The sequence below is a fragment of the Hylobates moloch genome, unplaced genomic scaffold (assembly GCF_009828535.3).
Source record: "Hylobates moloch isolate HMO894 unplaced genomic scaffold, HMol_V3 SCAFFOLD_13, whole genome shotgun sequence".
Classification (NCBI taxonomy): Eukaryota; Metazoa; Chordata; class Mammalia; order Primates; family Hylobatidae; genus Hylobates; species Hylobates moloch.
In genome coordinates this window covers 19,856,952-19,874,696 of record NW_026652288.1, presented here as the reverse complement: position 1 = coordinate 19,874,696, position 17,745 = coordinate 19,856,952, and the positions used below count along the sequence as shown (strand labels likewise).

General features: G+C 47.0%; 1 pseudogene; it reads left to right on the top strand.

Moving 5' to 3' along the window:
* Positions 1-340: 340 nt before the first annotated feature.
* Positions 341-1,440, top strand: LOC116480361 (developmentally-regulated GTP-binding protein 1-like; annotated as a pseudogene).
* The last annotated feature ends 16,305 nt before the right edge of the window (positions 1,441-17,745 follow it).

The window sequence follows — 17,745 nt, the reverse complement described above, 5'->3', positions numbered from 1 at the left end:
GCTAATTTTTGTATTTTTAGTAGAGACGGGGTTTCACCATGTTGGTCAGGCTGGTCCCGAACTCCTGACCTCGTGATCTGCCCGCCTCAGCCTCCCAAAGTGCTGGGATTACAGGCATGAAGCCACCACGCCTGGCCCTAAGTGCGTTTTTAAAGGCGGTGTCTCTCGGTGAAGAGCTGTCATACAGTGGTGCTCTCAGGGGTCTGTGGGCCGCTGTACCCAGAGGCCTACACTCCCAAGTTCATTGAGTTACTTTTGAAAACCATTATACTTGAGCTAGTTTGCCCGCAGGTGTGTGAAGGGAGACAGTCAGTGTGGAGGCCACAGGGTGCTCACCACAATGAGCAGCACCTTAGCTAAGATCGTGGAGATAGAAGTGGAGATGGCTCGGACTCGACAAGGCCACAGCACACCACTTAGGGCTGCTTAAGGCTCGTCTTGCTAAGCTTCGTCGAGAACTCATTACTCCAAAGGGCGGTGGTGGTGGAGGTCCAGGAGAAGGTTTTGATGTGCCCAAGCAGGTGATGCTTGAATTGGATTTGTTGGTTTTCCATTTGTGGGGAAGTCGACACTGCTTAGTAACCTGGCAGGGGTATATTCTGAGGTAGCAGCCTATGAATTCACTACTCTGACCAATGTGCCTGGTGTCGTCAGATACAAAAGTGCCAAAATCCAGCTCCTGGATCTCCCAGGTATTATTGAAGATGCCAAGGATGGGAAAGGTAGAGGTCATCAAGTCATTGCAGTGGGCCGAAACTGTAACTTGATCCTGATTGTTCTGGATGTCCTGAAACCTTTGGGACATAAGAAGATAATTGAAAATGAGCTGGAAGGCTTTGGCATTCACTTGAACAGCAACCACCGCCCCCCAACACTGGCTTTAAGAAGAAGGACAAGGGAGGCATTATCTCACAGCCACTTGCCCACAGAGTGAGCTGGATGCTGAAACTGTGAAGAGCATTCTGGCCGAATACAAGATTCACAATGCCAATGTGACTCTACGCAGTAATGCTGCAGCTGATCACCTCATTGATGTGGTGGAAGGAAACAGAGTTTATATCCCCTGTATCTATGTGTTAAATAAGATTGACCAAATCTCCATTGAGGAGTTGGATAGCATCTATAAGGTGCCTCACTGTGTACCCATCTCTGCCCATCACCACTGGAATTTTGATGACCTATTGGAAAAGATCTGGGACTATCTGAAACTAGTGAGAATTTACACCAAACCCAAAGGCAGTTACAAGGTTACACATCCCCAGTGGTGCTTCCTCACTCCAGGACCACAGTGGGGATTTCTGCATGAAGATTCACAAAAATCTTATCAAAGAATTTAAATATGCTCTGGTCTGGGGTCTCTCTGTGAAACACAATCCTCAGAAAGTGGGTAAAGACCATACGTTGGAGGACAAGGATGTCATTCAAATTGTGAAGAAGTGAAACCTTTTCCTTTTCCCATCTACCGAGTGGACTACAACAGCCTTCCCCATGATCAAGCACCCTACCCCAGTGCCTTCTGGTTTTGGCACTCACTGGATCAGTATCCAGGGGAGGGAGATGAAGGCACCCAAACTGGCACTTCATTTGTCTTACCTTGGTGTCACCTTGTATGTCGAACTGCATAAAAGACCTGGTAGGCTGGTCAGCTGCATGCAAAAAAAAAAGAAAAAGAAAGCCATTATACTTGAGCTAATTCTTATAGTAAAAAAACTTCCCAACAATCAAAAGCAAACAAAATAAAAACAAACAAAATGAAAACAAACAAAAAGCTTCTCCTCATTGTCTCTGCCTTTCAATTTCATTCCCCTCCCAAGAGTTAATCGTTGTTAACAGTTGAGTACGCAAATTCCAAATATTTTGCTTTGTATTTATTAGGCCATAATGAAGAGCCTAATAAACCCCAAAAGCTGAAATCATACAGGACACATTCACTGAATAGAATGCAATTTAATTAGAAAGGGAGGGCAAAACTATCTTAGAAACAGAAATATATTTATTAATAAAGCATATGTCTTCAAAATATAAATATATTTGTTACTAGAAATATATCTTAGAAAAAAAATTTTTTTTGAGACCTGGAGACAGCTATGTTTCCAGGCTGGTCTTGAATTCCTGGCCTCAAACAATCCTCCCGCCTAGGCCTCCCAGAGTATTGGGATTACAGGCATGAGCCACCATGCCCAGTCTAGAAATTTTTTTAAATACTCTTCTTAGTAACTCCTCATTTAAAGAGCTGATCTAATCTGGAACAAACTATTATGGGTTAATTTCCAAATTAATAGCAATGACAGACATATATAAAAACCTGGGGATTCAGGCCAAAGGTTATTTAAAGAAAATGTTTAGTCAAGAAAATCTGAAGATAAATGAACTCAAGAAGCTAGTAAAATAAGAACAAAAAAAATTACAAAGAAAGCAGAAGGAATTAATAACAAACTCACACACACTCACAAAAACTTGACCAGTTAAAAATAATGAATTAGACATGCTTTTGGAAAATTTGAATTTAACAAAAAAGATGAAAGACACAAACAGTAAGAAGATATAAAATTGTGATTTTTAATTATAAGAGAATTTATATTAAAAGTCTACTTACAAACTAAAAATCAAATGAAATAATTTTCTTTCCTTTTTTTTTTTGAGACAGAGTCTCACTCTGTCATCCAAGCTGGAGTGCAGTGGTATGATCACCATCACAGTTCACTGCAAACTCAGCCTCCCAGGCTCAAGTTATCCTCCCACCTCAGCCTCCCAAGTAGCTAGGACCACAGGTGTGCCCCACCACACCTGGCTAATTTTTAGTAATTTTGTAGAGATGAGTTTTCACCACATTGTCCAGTGTGGTCTCAAACCTCTGAGCTCAAGCGATCCTCCCGCCTCAGCCTTTCAAAGTGCTGGGATTACAGGTGTAAGCCTCTGCACCCAGCAAAATAAATACTTTTCTAGGGAAATATATAGTTCCAAAATTGATTCAAGAAGAGTGGGAAACTTGACTAGATCAATACCATTAAAGAAATTAAGGAAGCAGTAAACAAACAAACAAACAAAACCAGAGGTATCATGTTTCCTGATTTCAAAACTTATTAGAAAGCTACAGTAATCCAAACAGTGTGGTACTGGCATAAAGACAGACATACAGACCGAAGGAAGAGAATAGACAGCCCAGGGAGAAACCCTCGCATATATGGTCAAGTGATCTTCCACAAGGGTGCCAAGACCGTTCGACAAGGAAACAAAAGTCGTTGCAACAAGTGATGCAAAAGTTGGTCCCTTACCTTACATCATATACAAAAGTAACTAAAAATGGATGAAGATATAAACATAAGACCGAAAACTGTGAAACTCTATAAGAAAATGTAGGGGGAAAGCTTCATGATGTTGGATTTGGCAGTGCTTTTGGCTATGACAGCAAAAACACATGCAAAAGCAAAACTAAATAAATGAGACTACATCAAACTTTAAAATGTCTGTGCACCAAAGGAAACATACAACAAAGTGGAAAGGCAATCTACAGACTGGGAGAAAATATTTGCAAATATGTAAATAATAAAGGGTTAATATTCATAATACGTAGACACCTACAACTCAACAACAACAAAAAATAACGTGATTTTTAAATGGACAAAGGACTTAAATAGACGTTTCTCCAAAGATGATATATAAATGGCCAAGAAGAATGTGAAAAGATGCTCAACGTCATCATTCATCATCACGGAAATGCAAGTCAAAACCACAATGAGATATCATTTCACACCCATTGAGACAGCTACTGAAAGAAAAAAAAAAGAACAAAGAAATAACAAGTGTTGGTGAAGCCTCTGTGCAAAAAGCAGTATGGTGCGTCTTTGAAAAATTAAAAATAGAATTACCATGTGATTCAGCCATCCCAACTTCTTGAAATACATCCAAAGGAATTGAAAGCAGGATCATATTAAAACAGTCAATAGCTAGTGGTGTGTGTTTATATACAATGAAATTTTTATCAGCCTTGAAAAAAAGGGTACATGCCACAGCATGGAGGAAAGTTGAGGACACTGCACTAAATGAAATAAGCCAGCCACAAAAAGACAAATACTGTATTTCCCCAAATGAGTTGAAAACTTTGTCCATAAAAAAACTGCGTCTGAATGTTTATGTCAGCTTTATTCATCATTGCTAAACATTCAGAACAAACCAAGATATCCTTCAGAAATAGATGAACTGGTACATCCATACAACACAATATTGTTCAGCAAGAAAAAGGAATGTGCTATCAAGCCATGAAAAGGCCGGGAGGAACCCTAACTCCACATTACTAGGTGAAAGAAGCCAATCTGAAAAGGCTGCATACTGTGTGTTTGCAGCTATTCGACACTCTGGAAAAGGCAAAACTATAAAGACAGTAAAAAGATCAGTGGCTGCCAGGGGTTGTTGGGAGGAGGGAGGAATGAGTAGGAGGACACAAGGAATGTTTTGGGCCGTGAAAAGACTCTGTAGGCTACTGTAATGGTGGAGACATGTCATTATGCATTTGTCAAAACCCATAGAGTGTACACCATCAAGAGTGAAGTCTGATGTGAATGAAGGACTTTAGTGAATGACAGCATGTCAGTACTGGTTTGTCAGTTGTAACAGATGTATCACACCTATGCAACAGGTTAACCATAGGAGAAATCGTGTGTGGCAGGTTGGGGAGAGGTCAATGGGAACTCCCTGTACTTATGACTCAATTTTTCTGTAAACCTGAAATTGTTCTTTAAAAAAAGGTCTATTAATTTAGGAAGGAAGGATGGAAGGAAGGAAGAAGTAAGGAAGGGAGGGAGGGAGGGAAGAAGGGTGGGAAGGAAGGAAAGGAGGGTGGGAAGGAAGGAGAGTGGAAAGGAAGGGAGGGAGGGAGGAAAGAGGGAAAGAGGGAAAGAAGAAAGGAAGAAAGGAAGAGGGGGCCTCTCCTTACACAGGGCCTGGATCCTGGTGGGCTCTTGCCAGGTGTGAATTCCCACCCAGCCTCCATCTCCGGGCACCGGTCCTTTCTCCCCTCCAGCCTATGGCTCACTCCTCAGGTGTGTAATCAGGCCTCTCGCTTGCCTCGGGCAACATTCCCACTCCTTAGCTTGGCAGTTAAGGCCTTCACCGGCTGCCCCAGCTTCCTGTCAGCCCCACCCACTGCCACTCCCTTCAGCCCCTGCCCTGAGCATTTAGGGAACACCATTACTCAGCGGTACATAGACGTCCCTGGCCCTTTCAGGGCTTCAGCTGGCCAAGTCCTCCTCTAGCTTGAGCAGCCCTTCCCACTTGCTGCTCTGCCTGACAAACTGCTATTCAGCAGGTAGGTTTCTGCCTGGACGTCAACTCCTCCAGGAAGCCTTCCCTGAACTCCTCCCTGCAACCCAGGACTGGGGCCTCTGGCTCTTGAACCATCTGGTCATAGGACTCAAAGATTGCAGTTGCCCCAGGGCAGGGCCCTGCCTTGGACAGCATACACCCCCAGGCCCTGGCTGGGAGGGGGCGCTCACTGCAATTTAAGAGCATCCAAAGGACCATGGAGACACAGCGTCTGGGGACAGCAACGTAGCAGTGGTCTCAGAATCTCCTCCAAGGCAGCCAGGCCACTTCTGTCCTAAGAAAGGTTTGTCAGCTGTGGGACGGAGTCCACGTGAGGATATTCAACAGTATTGTTTGTGACAGCAAAGCCTTTAAAAATGGCACCCATCAGAAGGGGAATGGTTAAATAAATCAAGGTATAGCCAAACCAGAGAATCCCAAGCAGCCACTAACAAGATTGAGTCTTATCTGTAGATACTGACATTCCTTTTTTTTCCTTTTTTTTCTTTTTTTGAGATGGAGTCTCGCTCCATTGCCTAGGCTGGAGTGCAGTGGCATGATCTCAGCTCACTGCAACCTCCGCTTCCTAGGTTCAAGCTATTCTCCTGCCTCAGCCTCCTGAGTAGCTGGGATGACAAGCGTGCGCCACCACACCCAGCTAAATTTTTTTTTTTTTTGCGACAGGGTCTCTCTCTGTCACCCAGGCTGGAGTGCAGTGGTGCAATCTCAGCTCACTGCAACCTCCGCCTCCCGGGTTCAAGTGATTCTCATGCCTCAGCCTCCCAAGTAGCTGGGATTTCAGGTGCTTGCCATGATGCCTGGCTATTTTTGTATTTTTAGTAGAGACAAGGTTTCACCATGTTGGTCAGGCTGGTCTTGAACTCCCGACCTCAAGTGATCCACCCACCTCGGCCTCCCAAAGTGCTGGGATTACAGGCATGAGCCATCATCCCTGGCCAATTTTTTTGTATTTTTAGTAGAGACGGGGGTCTCACCAGTTGGGTCAGGCTGGTCTCAAACTCCTGACCTCAGGTGATCCGCCAGCCTCAGCCTCCCAAAGTGCTGGGATTATAGGCATGAACCACCAGACACTGACATTTCTAAGACATATTGTTAGGTCAAAAGGCAAGTGGCAGAAGATTCTAAACAACACATACACACAATCATGTATCTGTGTAAGTATTATTTCTTCATGCAAATGCATAGGATAAGTTCTGAATACACCCACACCCAAGTGTGGAGAGGAGTGGAGAGGAAATGAAGGAGAAGAGAAATGGGGAAGGGGTTACTTTCTCCTCCATTTGCCTCTATATTGTTAAATTTTTAGTAGCCTGAATGTGTTCATGTATTAGTTGTATTTTTTTTTTAATGAGATAAATCTATATGTGCTGATTTGGAAATATACCCAATATACATTGTTAACATAAATGTTAACACACATGCAATTGTGTATACATGGAAAACAATCTGGAAGAATCTGTAACAAAATTTTAACAGAGGTTACTCCTGGAAAGCAGGGAAGGGACAGGAACTTTCAAGATTTATGTTACATGCTTTGGTACTGTTTGGATTTGTTATGACAAGCAAATATTGTTTTTTTTTTTTGAGATGGAGTCTCGCACTGTCACTAGGCTGGAGTGCAGTGGTGAGATCTTGGCTCACTGCAATCTCTGCCTACTGGGTTCAAGCGATTCTCCTGCCTCAGCCTCCCCAGTAGCTGGAATTACAGGTGCCCACCACCACACCTGGCTAATTTTTTGTATTTTTAGTAGAGATGGGGTTTCACTATGTTGGCCAGGCTGGCCTTGAACCCCTGACCTCAGGTGATCTGCCCACCTCGGCCTCCCAAAATGCTGGGATTACAGACATGAGCCACCACGCCCGGCCTAATTTTATTCTTAAAACAACAATAAAACCTATTTTCTAAGGAAAGTTTGGACGAATGAATAAATGGATAGCTGAATGGATGAATGAGATGAGGAAATTAAGAGACTCTCTGGCGGGCGGCTCAGGCTTTCACCCCTAGCTTGTCTCCTCAGCAAAGAGGGCTTGTGCAGAGGAGAGGACAGTGGCCCAGGCCCTCCTGGCCAGAACAGGAGAAGTGCAGGAAAGATGCCTTCTCATTAGAGAGGGCCCCCATCATCCATGGGTGCAGGACCACCACCCAGTGCTAGCATTCCCAGCCTTCCAGGACCCCACTCATCCCACCTTCCCAACATAAGCCCCAAGACTGGTTCCCAGTAAAACATGGCACTTTCCAGCCTCTCCTGTCTTGTCCACGCTATGTGCCCTCTGCTGGGGGCACCTTCCCTTGCTTCTACCTGGATAAGCCATGCTTGTCCTCAGAGGTGCCCACCTTCTCAAGTGCCCTCCCCTGAACTCACCTGGCTCCTCTAGCGCTCAGTCTCTTGAATGAGGGTCTGTATTCCATCTCAGACAGGAAGTGGGATCCTTAGTTCAAAGGTGGTTACCTTACCCAGCATCCCCATTGAAAGAGCTTCCTTTTCAGCATTACCAACACTTCACACTGTGGGATTTCAGAAGAAAGATGGGAAATCCGATGCTCCATGGCAGCTCACAGGGCTCTGTGTCAACAAGTGTTTTTCCCAGTTAGGGAACAGTGTGTGTGCCAGGGGATTGGGTGGCCAGCATGCAGACACACAGGAACTCTGATGTCCCAGGAGACAGTTCCAGGTACCACAGGGCGGTCTCCAGAGATAATCAGATGGCAAGGTGAGGTCTGGGGAAAACAAGCTGTGTCCGTTAAAGAAGGTCCCTTCCAATCTCTGTAGAGGTTGGCTACGATCTTGAAATCGGGGGCTGATTCCAGAAGCAGTAATAGCAGCAATAGCTGAAAATTTATGAAATACTGAGTGCCAGGCACTAATAAGCACTTTAAATGTTGTCTCATTTCACCCCTGTAACAATTCTGTGAGGAATGTACTGAGATTATACCTATTTTACAGGTAAAGAAACTGAGGCATGGCTGGGTGCGGTGGCTCACACTCGTAATCCCAGCAGTTTGGGAGGCCGAGGCGAGCGGATCGCCTGAGGTCAGGAGGTCAAGACCAGCCTGGCCAACATGGGGAAACCCCATCTCTACTAAAACCACAAAAATTAGCCAGCAGTGGTGGTGGATGTCTGTAATTCCAGCTACTCAGGAGGCTGAGGCAGGAGAATCACTTGAACCTAGGAGGTGGAGGTTGCAGTGAGCTGAGATCGCGCCATTGCGCTCCAGCTTGGGCAACAATAGCAAAACTCTGACAAAAAAAAGAAAGAAGGAGAGAGAGGGAGGGAGGGAGGGAGGCTTAGAGAGGTCGTATGACTTGTCGAGGGTGGCAGGGCCAGAGTTCAAATCCAGACGGTTTGATGTTAGAGTGAACACACTCAACCGCCATTCTAGGGCTCTGGAACTCAGATCCCTGCAGGGCCCAGCAGGTAGTGGACCAGCTAGAAAGACACACACTGTGACTGTGGCTTCCGCTGGTCTTTGCTTTGACTGGATGTGGGTCCAGCATACTAGCTCTTCCGATTCAGCTAGAAAAGTCAGAATTTTTTTTTTTTTTTTTTGAGACGGAGTTTCCCTCTTGTCGCCCAGGCTGGAGTGCAGTGGTGCGATCTCGGCTCACTGCAACCTCTGCCTCCTGGATTCAGGTGGTTCTCCTGCCTCTGCCTCTCGGGTAGCTGGGATTACAAGCTCCTGCCACCACACCCAGCTAATTTTTGTATTTTTGGTAGGGACGGGGTTTCACCATGTTGGCTAGGCTGGTGTCAAACTTTTGACCTTAGGCGATCCACCTGCCTTGACCTCCCAAAGTGCTGGGATTACAGGCATGAGCCACCATACCTGGCCGAAAAGTCAGAAATCTTGATTCTTACATGCAATTCTCCGATGGAAATCTGCTTTTTAAAATAATGTAGGCTGGGTGCCAGCACTTTAGGAGGCCAAGGCAGACAGATCACCTGAGGTTAGGAGTTCAAGACCAGGCTAGCCAACATGGTAAAACCCCATCTATACAAAAATACAAAAGTTAGCTGGGTGTGATGGCGGGTACCTGTAGTCCCAGCTACTCGGAAGGCTGAGGCGGGAGAATCACTTGAACCCAGGAGGCGGAGGTTGCAGTGAGCCGAGATTGTGCCACTGCACTCCAGCCTGGGTGACAGAGCGAGACTCAATCTCAACAACAACAACAAAAATAGAATAGGGGAAAACAAAAACAAAAAAAAGAAAACAAAATAAAATAGTTTAAAGGCAAAACACTTCTACAGGCCAAAAGCAGCCCTAGGGGCTGTCCCTTTGCAATATCTGTCCCATTCCTAGGGAATGCAAAGTCACTTTCTCACTTCTGTTGAGTGAACTCAGTTACTCACTTGTTGTGTGAATTTGCATGTGCATCCTGGGGCTGGAGGTGAGGCACACCTGTGTGCATGAAGGTGCGTGCACATGTGCTACACACAGGTATGAGCGCTGACATAACACTGTGACTTATACATCCTGGCTGCGGTGAGCTCAGGAATCTCTTCAGAGCCCAGCCCAGATTCTCCCCTGGGGGCTTTAGAATCTCCAACTTCTCTATGATTTCTAGGGTCCTACCTTGTGCCAGGTAAAGTGCTAAGTGTTTTATATGTATATGTCAGAGTGCTTAGGAACTTGCCTAAAATGAGTCTATCTGCCTCTCCCAGTGAATCCCACTGTGGGTATCCACGGCATCACTAGCATGTAGGCAGCACTTACACGTGTGTGCCAGGCCCTATGGAGGACTTAGCTCATTCAATGCTTTTGACTCTCTGAGGTAGGTACTAGTATTTCTCCAATTCATAGAGGAACAAATTAAACAGCAAAGAGGTTACTGCTTGCCTGAAGTCACACAGCTAAAGTAGCTCAAAGAATGTGTAGAAGAACCGGCTGGGCAACATGGCAAAACCCCATCTCTACAAAAAATACAAAAATTAGCCAGGCATGGTGGTATGTGCCTGTGGAGGCTGGGTGGGGAGGATCACTTGAGCCCAGGAGGCAGAGGTTGCAGTGAGCTGTGATTATGTACGTCACTGCAGAACTCCAGCATGTGTGACAGAGTGATACCTTGTCTCAAAAAAATCAAAACAACAACTCCTCCCCGGCCCCCCTGCCCCTCCCCTCACAAACAGCATATTGCACACAGCAATTAGCAGGGGCTTTGTAGCGTCTGTCCCTGGGCAGCCAAGGTGGGTGGATGACCTGAGGTCAGGAGTCCAAGAGCAGCCTGGCCAACACGGTGAAAACCCATCTCTACTAAAAATACAAAAATTATCCGTGTGTGGTGGCAGGCACCTGTAATCCCAGCTACCCAGGAGGCTGAGGCAAGAGAATCGCGGCCGGGCGCGGTGGCTCACGCTTGTAATCCCAGCACTTTGGGAGGCCGAGACGGGCGGATCACGAGGTCAGGAGATCGAGACCACGGTGAAACCCCGTCTCTACTAAAAATACAAAAAATTAGCTGGGCGTGGTGGCGGGCGCCTGTAGTCCCAGCTACTCGGAGAGGCTGAGGCAGGAGAATGGCGTGAACCCGGGAGGCGGAGCTTGCAGTGAGCCGACATCGCGCCACTGCACTCCAGCCTGGGTGACAGAGCGAGACTCCGTCTCAAAAAAAAAAAAAAAGAGAGAATCGCTTGAACCCGGGCGGCGGAGGTTGCAGTGAGCCGAGATTGTGCCACTGCACTCCAGTCTGGGCAACAGAGCAAGACTCTGTCTCAAAAAAAAAAAAAAAAAAAAAAAGTCTGTCCCTAGCTGAGCAGGTGAGGTGGGACAGGGGGACCTACTTCCCTGCTCCAGCCCGAACAGCACCAGTACGGGCTCCCCTTCCCCACAGGGGCTGAGTCACAGACAGCCTGGTGCTGCTCAGACTCCAGATCCTTGATGATGCCCTGCAGGGCAGGGGCTAGTGTGAGCCAGTGGCGAGTGGCCTCACTCCAGGAAATGGCTCAGGCTGACTGGGCCTAGCTGCACCTGGGAGGGTGTGGCTGGCATTGGCACTCCTCCCGCTGGAGAGCTTCGTGTCCAAGCTTCCAACAAAGGCAACAAAGGCTGGTCCTTGAGGAAGCCTACAACTGAGTCACGAGCCCTGGGGTGGGGTCTACCACAGGACTTCAGCACCCAGCGCTGCCCCAGCCTAGGCAGCCACTTTACACACTGATTCGGCCCCTCTGATGCTAGCTGTTTACATAAACCAGGTGGAAATGTGCCCTCACCAAGGATTTTCCACATTGCACTGTTCCTCTCCTTCATCCCTCTCCAAGCCTCATCGCATCCTGCCTCCTCCATATTATTCAATCCTGGCTCCCCACAATTGTACCTTCACGGCCCCTGCATAGGGTGTCCCAGCTCACAGTCTCCCTCTCTGCAGCCTGCCCTTCGCGCAATGGCCAGAGGATCTTTTCAAAATGCAAACCACTGGCTCCTCCAGCCTAGGCACGGCCCATTACTGGCACACGCTGCTCAGGCTCTCCCCCTCTGACCCAGCCCTTGCCAGAGGTCCTGTGCCCCGGCCAGTCCAGCCCACCTCAGACTCCTTCCAGTTCCTGAACATCCTGAAGCTCTGTCTTGCTTCTTTGCCTGCTCTTTGCTGGGTTTCCTGTTTGGAATGTCCTTTCCCTGCTCTATCTGCCTGCGGTAGGCTGAATAATTACCCTTAAAAGATAGCTATATCCCAGCCCCTGGAGCCTGTGAATGTTAACTTATAGAACAACAACCAATACAAGGTGGTGGTGGTGGGTCTTTGCAGATGTGCAGATGTGATTAAGTGAAGAATTTTGAGATGGGGGCGATTATTGGGAATTATTCCAGTGGGCCCTGAATGCAGTCCTGTATTCTTACAAAGAGACAGGCAGAGGGAGATTTCACTATACACAAAGAAGAAGGCAATGTGAAGATGGAGCAGAGAGAGCTTTGAAGATGCCAGCTTTGATTACTGGAGTGATGGGACCACAAGCCAATGAATACCAGCAGCCACCAGAGGCTGAAAGGGGCAAGAGATGGATTCTCCCTAGAGCCTCGGGAGGGAGCACCAACCTGCCCACACCTGGATTGCAGCCCAGTGAAACTGATTTTGGACTTCTGACTTCCAGAACTATAAAAGAATAAGTGAGTGTTTATTTATTTACTTATTTATTTATTTATTTAGAGATAGGGTCTTGCTCTGTTGCCCGGGCTGGAGTGCAGTGGCATGATCTTGGCTCACTGCAGCCTTAACCTCCCAGGCTCAAGCAATCCTTTCACCTTAGCCTCCCAAGTGGCTGGGACTACAGGCGCATGCCACCACACCTAGCAAATTTTTTTGTTATTTTTTTGCAGAGATGAGGGCTCACTATATTGCCCAGCCTGGTCTCAAACTCCTGAGCTCAAGAAATCCACCCACCTTGGCATTCCAAAGTGCTGGGATTACAGGTATGAGCCACCTCACCCAGCCTAAGTGGGTGCTATTTTAAGCCACCAAATTTGTAGAAATTTATTACAGCAGCCACAGGAATCTAATACACTGCCCTAATCCTGTTTCTTGATCCAAGGACAGGTTCTAATGTCTTCCCACCCACCGTCAACCTTCCCTCATCATTGAAACCTTTGGGAACTGCTCCGGAATCCATCATTTCCTTACTGCTGCTGATGAGCAGGTTAGTATTGCATGCACTTCTTTGTTTTATAATGATTGTTTAGTTCAGTTTTTCCCCAAAGACTGTGAAATCTCAGAAAATGAAAACCTTATGTTTTCACTTTGGTATCTCTGGCACTTAGCCCTGGGCCTGGCTCCCAGTAGGGTCTCTGCAGCATAACACTGCTGCATTGCACAACTCTACGGGCACCATTCATGCCCGATGTTATGGACTGTGAATCTCTAGAGCACAATTCCACGGGACCCACCCACCCTTCCTTCCTTTCCTTTTTCCCTTTGTCTTTCTTCCTTCCCTCTTTTCTTTCCTTTTCTTTCTCTTTCTTTTCTCTTTCTTTCTTTCTTTTTCTTTCTTCCTTCCTTTTTCTTTCTTTCTTTTTCTTTCTTTTTTCTCTCTTTCTCTCCCTCCCTCCCTTCCATTTTTTTCTTTTTTCTTTTCTTTCTCCCTTTCTTTTTCTTTCTTCTCTTTCTTTCTTGCTTTCTTCTCTTTCTTTTCCTTCCTCCTTTTCCTCTCTTTTTCTCTTTGTCTTTCTTCCTTCCCTCCTTCTTCTTTTCTTTCTTTTTCTTTCTTTTTTCTCTCTTTCTCTCCCCCCCTTCCTTCTCTTTCATTTCTTTCTCTTTTTTCTTTTCTTTCTCCCTTTCTTTCTCTTTCTTTCTTCCTTTCTTCTCTCTTTCTTTTCCTTCCTTCCTTTCTTCTCTTTTTCTCTTTGTCTTTCTTCTTTCCCTCCTTCTTCTTTCCTTTCTTTCTTTTTCTTTTCTTTTTCTCTCTCTCCCTCCCTCCCTTCCTTCTCTTTCTTCATTTCTTTCTTTCTTTTTTCTTTTCTTTTTCTCTTTCTTTTCCTTTCTTCCTTCCTTCTCTTGTTCTCTCTTTCCTTCCCTTCCTTCCTTCTCTTGTTCTTTCCTTCCCTTCCTTCCTTTCTTTCTTCTCTCTCTCTCTCTGTCTCTTTCTCTCAAGTGCAGTGGCACGATCTCGGCTAACTGCAACCTCTGTCTCCCAGGTTCAAGCGATTCTTGTGCCTCAGTCTCCCAAGTAGCTGGGATTATGGACATGTGCCACCACATCAGGCTAATTATTGTATTTTTAGTAGAGGAGGGGTTTCACCATGTTGGCCAGGCTGGTCTCGAACTCCTGGCCTCAAGTGATCCATCTACTTCGGCTTCCCAAAGTGCTGGGATTACATGCATGAGCCACCGCACCCGGCCAGGATACCATTTTCATGGAAGGCACTGAATCATGCTCCCTGGAACCGGGTAACGCTCCATCTCTAGCATATTTATCAAATAAATGAACTATATTCCACTCTTCTCCTCCAAAACGAAAAAGTTATTCCCATAGACAAAGGGTTCCTAGGTCTCCCTAGGATGATGGGCACCATGAGGTGATAAAGGTGGTCCCTTGAGGGGATCGCTTTGGTGAAGTAGATACTCTGATTTGGATGTGTAAATTCCAATGATATCTACAAAAGGTGTATTATTCTCTCTCTTTCCTGCTACTAAATATTACAGGCAACTTAGAAGGCAAGGCAAATTATAAGTTAGAAAGAGACAGTCGGCACAGGGGCAAGGCAGGTTTGAGGTTGAGAGCAGAGAAGCAGGACATAAAGTCCAATCCACTTGCTGTACACTGAGTCCCCAGATGATTTGGAGCTGCCTAAGCACAAAAGTGCAGACACACTTGGTTACATATTTCTCAATATCTAAGAATGAACATATGGCCAGGCATGGTGGCTCACGCCTGTAATCCCAGCACTTTTGGAGGCAGAGGTGGGTGGATCTCCTGAGGTCAGGAGTTTGAGACCAGCCTGGCAACATAGTGAAACCCATCTCTACTAAAAATACAGAAGTTAGCCAGGCGTTGGTGGTGGGCGCCTGTAATCCCAGCTACTTGGGAGGCTGAGGCAGGAGAGTCACTTGAAGCCAGGAGGCAGAGTTTGCAGTGAGCCGAGATCGTGCCACTGCTCTCCAGCCTGGGGGACAGGGCGAGACTCCGTCTCAAAAAAAAAAAAAAAAGGATGAACATATTCGTTCCTTAGAAGAAACCAAAACTTTCCACTGCCTCTAGGTCTTCATGTCTCACAACAGACCCAAGGACAGCTCCGCAGCAGTGGTGGGTGAGGGGCTTCCTCTGGAGTCCCCCGATGGCACTCAGGGCTGTGCCCCTGCACTGGGACCCAGTGAGAGCCAATCCTACGGTGCATTAGAGGAGACATACGCTGGTGTGGCCTTCAGACAGTTCTCTGAAAACCCCTCTCCAACACGGCTCCTTCTAGCCTACACCTCTTTTTGGGCAGGAATTGTCCCCAAACTTAACATACAGTCTGGGGCTGGGAGATGGCTGAGCTGCCTCCTAGAGGCTCTTTGTAGTAGCATCTTCAAAGCCATTCCTCTCATTCTCCTCCTCAGGCACCTCTTCCTCCCTTTTCCAGTTGTCCTCCCCATACTCTCCTGAGATGATCCACTTAGTCTTACACAGAAGAATGAATTCATCAGTGTATTTTTAGGATTAGAATTGCTGGCAAGTGAGAGAAAATTCAGAGAAACAGTGTCCTAAACAAACAAAAAGAGACATTTTCCCATCACGTATCAAGTCTGCGTGGGCAGTCCAGGGATGACGCTGTACTCCATGGGGCAGGGACCCATGCTTCCTTTAACTTGTTCCTCTGCTGTGGATGGCTTCTGTTCCCATGTTCACTTCATGGTCCAAGAAGGCTGCTCCAGAGGCAGCCATCAGATCTGTATTCCAGCCAGGAGAAAAGAGAAAAGGAAAGGAGAGCATGCCTCCTTCTCTTGACACCTTTCTGAAAGTGCACGTGCCACTTCTACTCATGTGCCACTGGCAAAACCCTAATGATGTGGCTACGCATGGCTGTAAGAGAGGCAGGGAAAGGTAATCTTTATTTTAAATAGCCATAAGCCCAATTGAAATTTAAGGAATCTCTTACTGAGAAAGAGGAAAACAGATGTGATAAGTAAACAGAAGTGTCTGCCCAACCAGTCGGCAACTAAAGGCTTCAGCAAAACATTTCCTAATGGGAGGGATGTTCAAAATCAAACAGCAATAAGATATAATTTTACTTGCATCGGCTGGCAAAATATAAAAGGTCCAACAACACCAACTCATAGCAGGATGTAGAAAAATGGAAATGCTCATAACTGCTGTTGGGAGTGTAAATTACTATAAGCCCTTTGGAGAGCAATTGGCTTAGAGCAATTGCTTACAACAATTCCTGAGAAAGTTGAAGATGTTTATACCTATAATCCAGAGCTCTACTTCTAGAGAAAGCCTCACACATGCACTCAAGAAGACAAGTATAAGGGCCAGGCGCAGTGGCTCACGCCTGTCATCCCAGCGCTTTGGGAGGCCGAGACGGGTGGATCACCTGAGGTTGGGAGTTCAAGACCAGCCTGACCAATATGGTGAAACCTCGTCTCTACTAAAAATACAAAATAAATAAATGAATAAAAAATTAACCGGCCTGTGGTGGCCTGCGACTGTAATCCCAGCTACTTAGGAGGCTGAGGCGGGAGAATTGCTTGAACCCGAGAGGTCAAGGCGATTCTCCCTGCCTCAGCCTCCTGAGTAGCTGGGATTATAGGCACCCGCCACCATGTGCGGCTAATTTTTGTATTTTTAGTAGAGATGGGGTTTCACCATGTTGGCCAGGCTGGTCGCGAACTCCTGACCTCAGGTGATCTGCCCGCCTCGGCCTCCCAAAGTGCTGGGGTTACAGGCGTGAGCCGCTGCGCCTGGCCGTGAGTGACTTTTAAAAAATGAAAAGACTCCACCAAATCCTCCCTGACCCCAGTTTTCTCTGTTTTGAGCAGTAGAGAAAGGTAAGATTCCAAAATTCCTATTTTTCCACCATACTGGGTTGAAGGGACCTGTGGAGCCACCCTCTGGCAGAGGCAGTCAGAGCCTTCGAAAAGGGCATTTTTAATCCACAGGGACTCCTCGAGCTCGGCTGGACCTCCGTGGTGCCGTGCTGTGAGACCATCCATCACTCAGGCACTCAGCGAGCCCACATCGGCCCCCAAGAACCCTGATGAAGGTCTTCCTGCCCCCTAGACAGACTTGGGGAGACGGAGACCCCAAAAGCGAGAGCTCTTTGAGGTCAAACAGGTGTTCAGGAACAGGGGCACAAGCAGGCCATCATCTTTTAGTGCTGTGAGGAGGAGTGGCGGGATGAGATGGGGACGCAGGAGGCTGCTCGGCTCCAGAGCCTGCGCCATGGTGGAAGGTGGAGGAGAGTCCAGGGTCCCATGGTCAGTCCCTGCGTGGCCCAGGAAGGTTTAATTCTTTTAAAGAGAAACACTGGACACTTTCCGATATTTTCTTGGTCCCCAGCTCAGGCCGACGCAAGTTCTTGCCTTCCGTCTAGGGAAGACAGGTGAGGAGGACGCCATCTTTGGTCTCCGGGCCCAGGTGCGAAGGTCGTTTGGCACCATCTCTCCTGCCTGCCAGATGTGGGCAGGGCCCGTCCGGTTCTTCCCCTTTGCTCTCTCGGCCGGACGGCCGTTTCCCCTACACCCGCAGGCCTTCCATAGCTTTTTGGACTGAAGCCCAGGGCCTCGTAGGGAATCACGAAGGAGCAGCAACTGCACGGTGCTCCTCAGATCCGCGTGCCCGAGGTCACCGGGGAACAAAGAAGTTACTTATTTTTCCTTTTAGCTCAGATGAAGAGAGAGGGCGTTGTCTTCCACAGAAAGACGTTGCGAACTCCGTCCCCGTCCCCCTTTTTCTTACAGCCCTTCCGTGCGGGTGCTGCCGTTTAAACTAAGGCCCCAAGTCTCCAGCACTTTG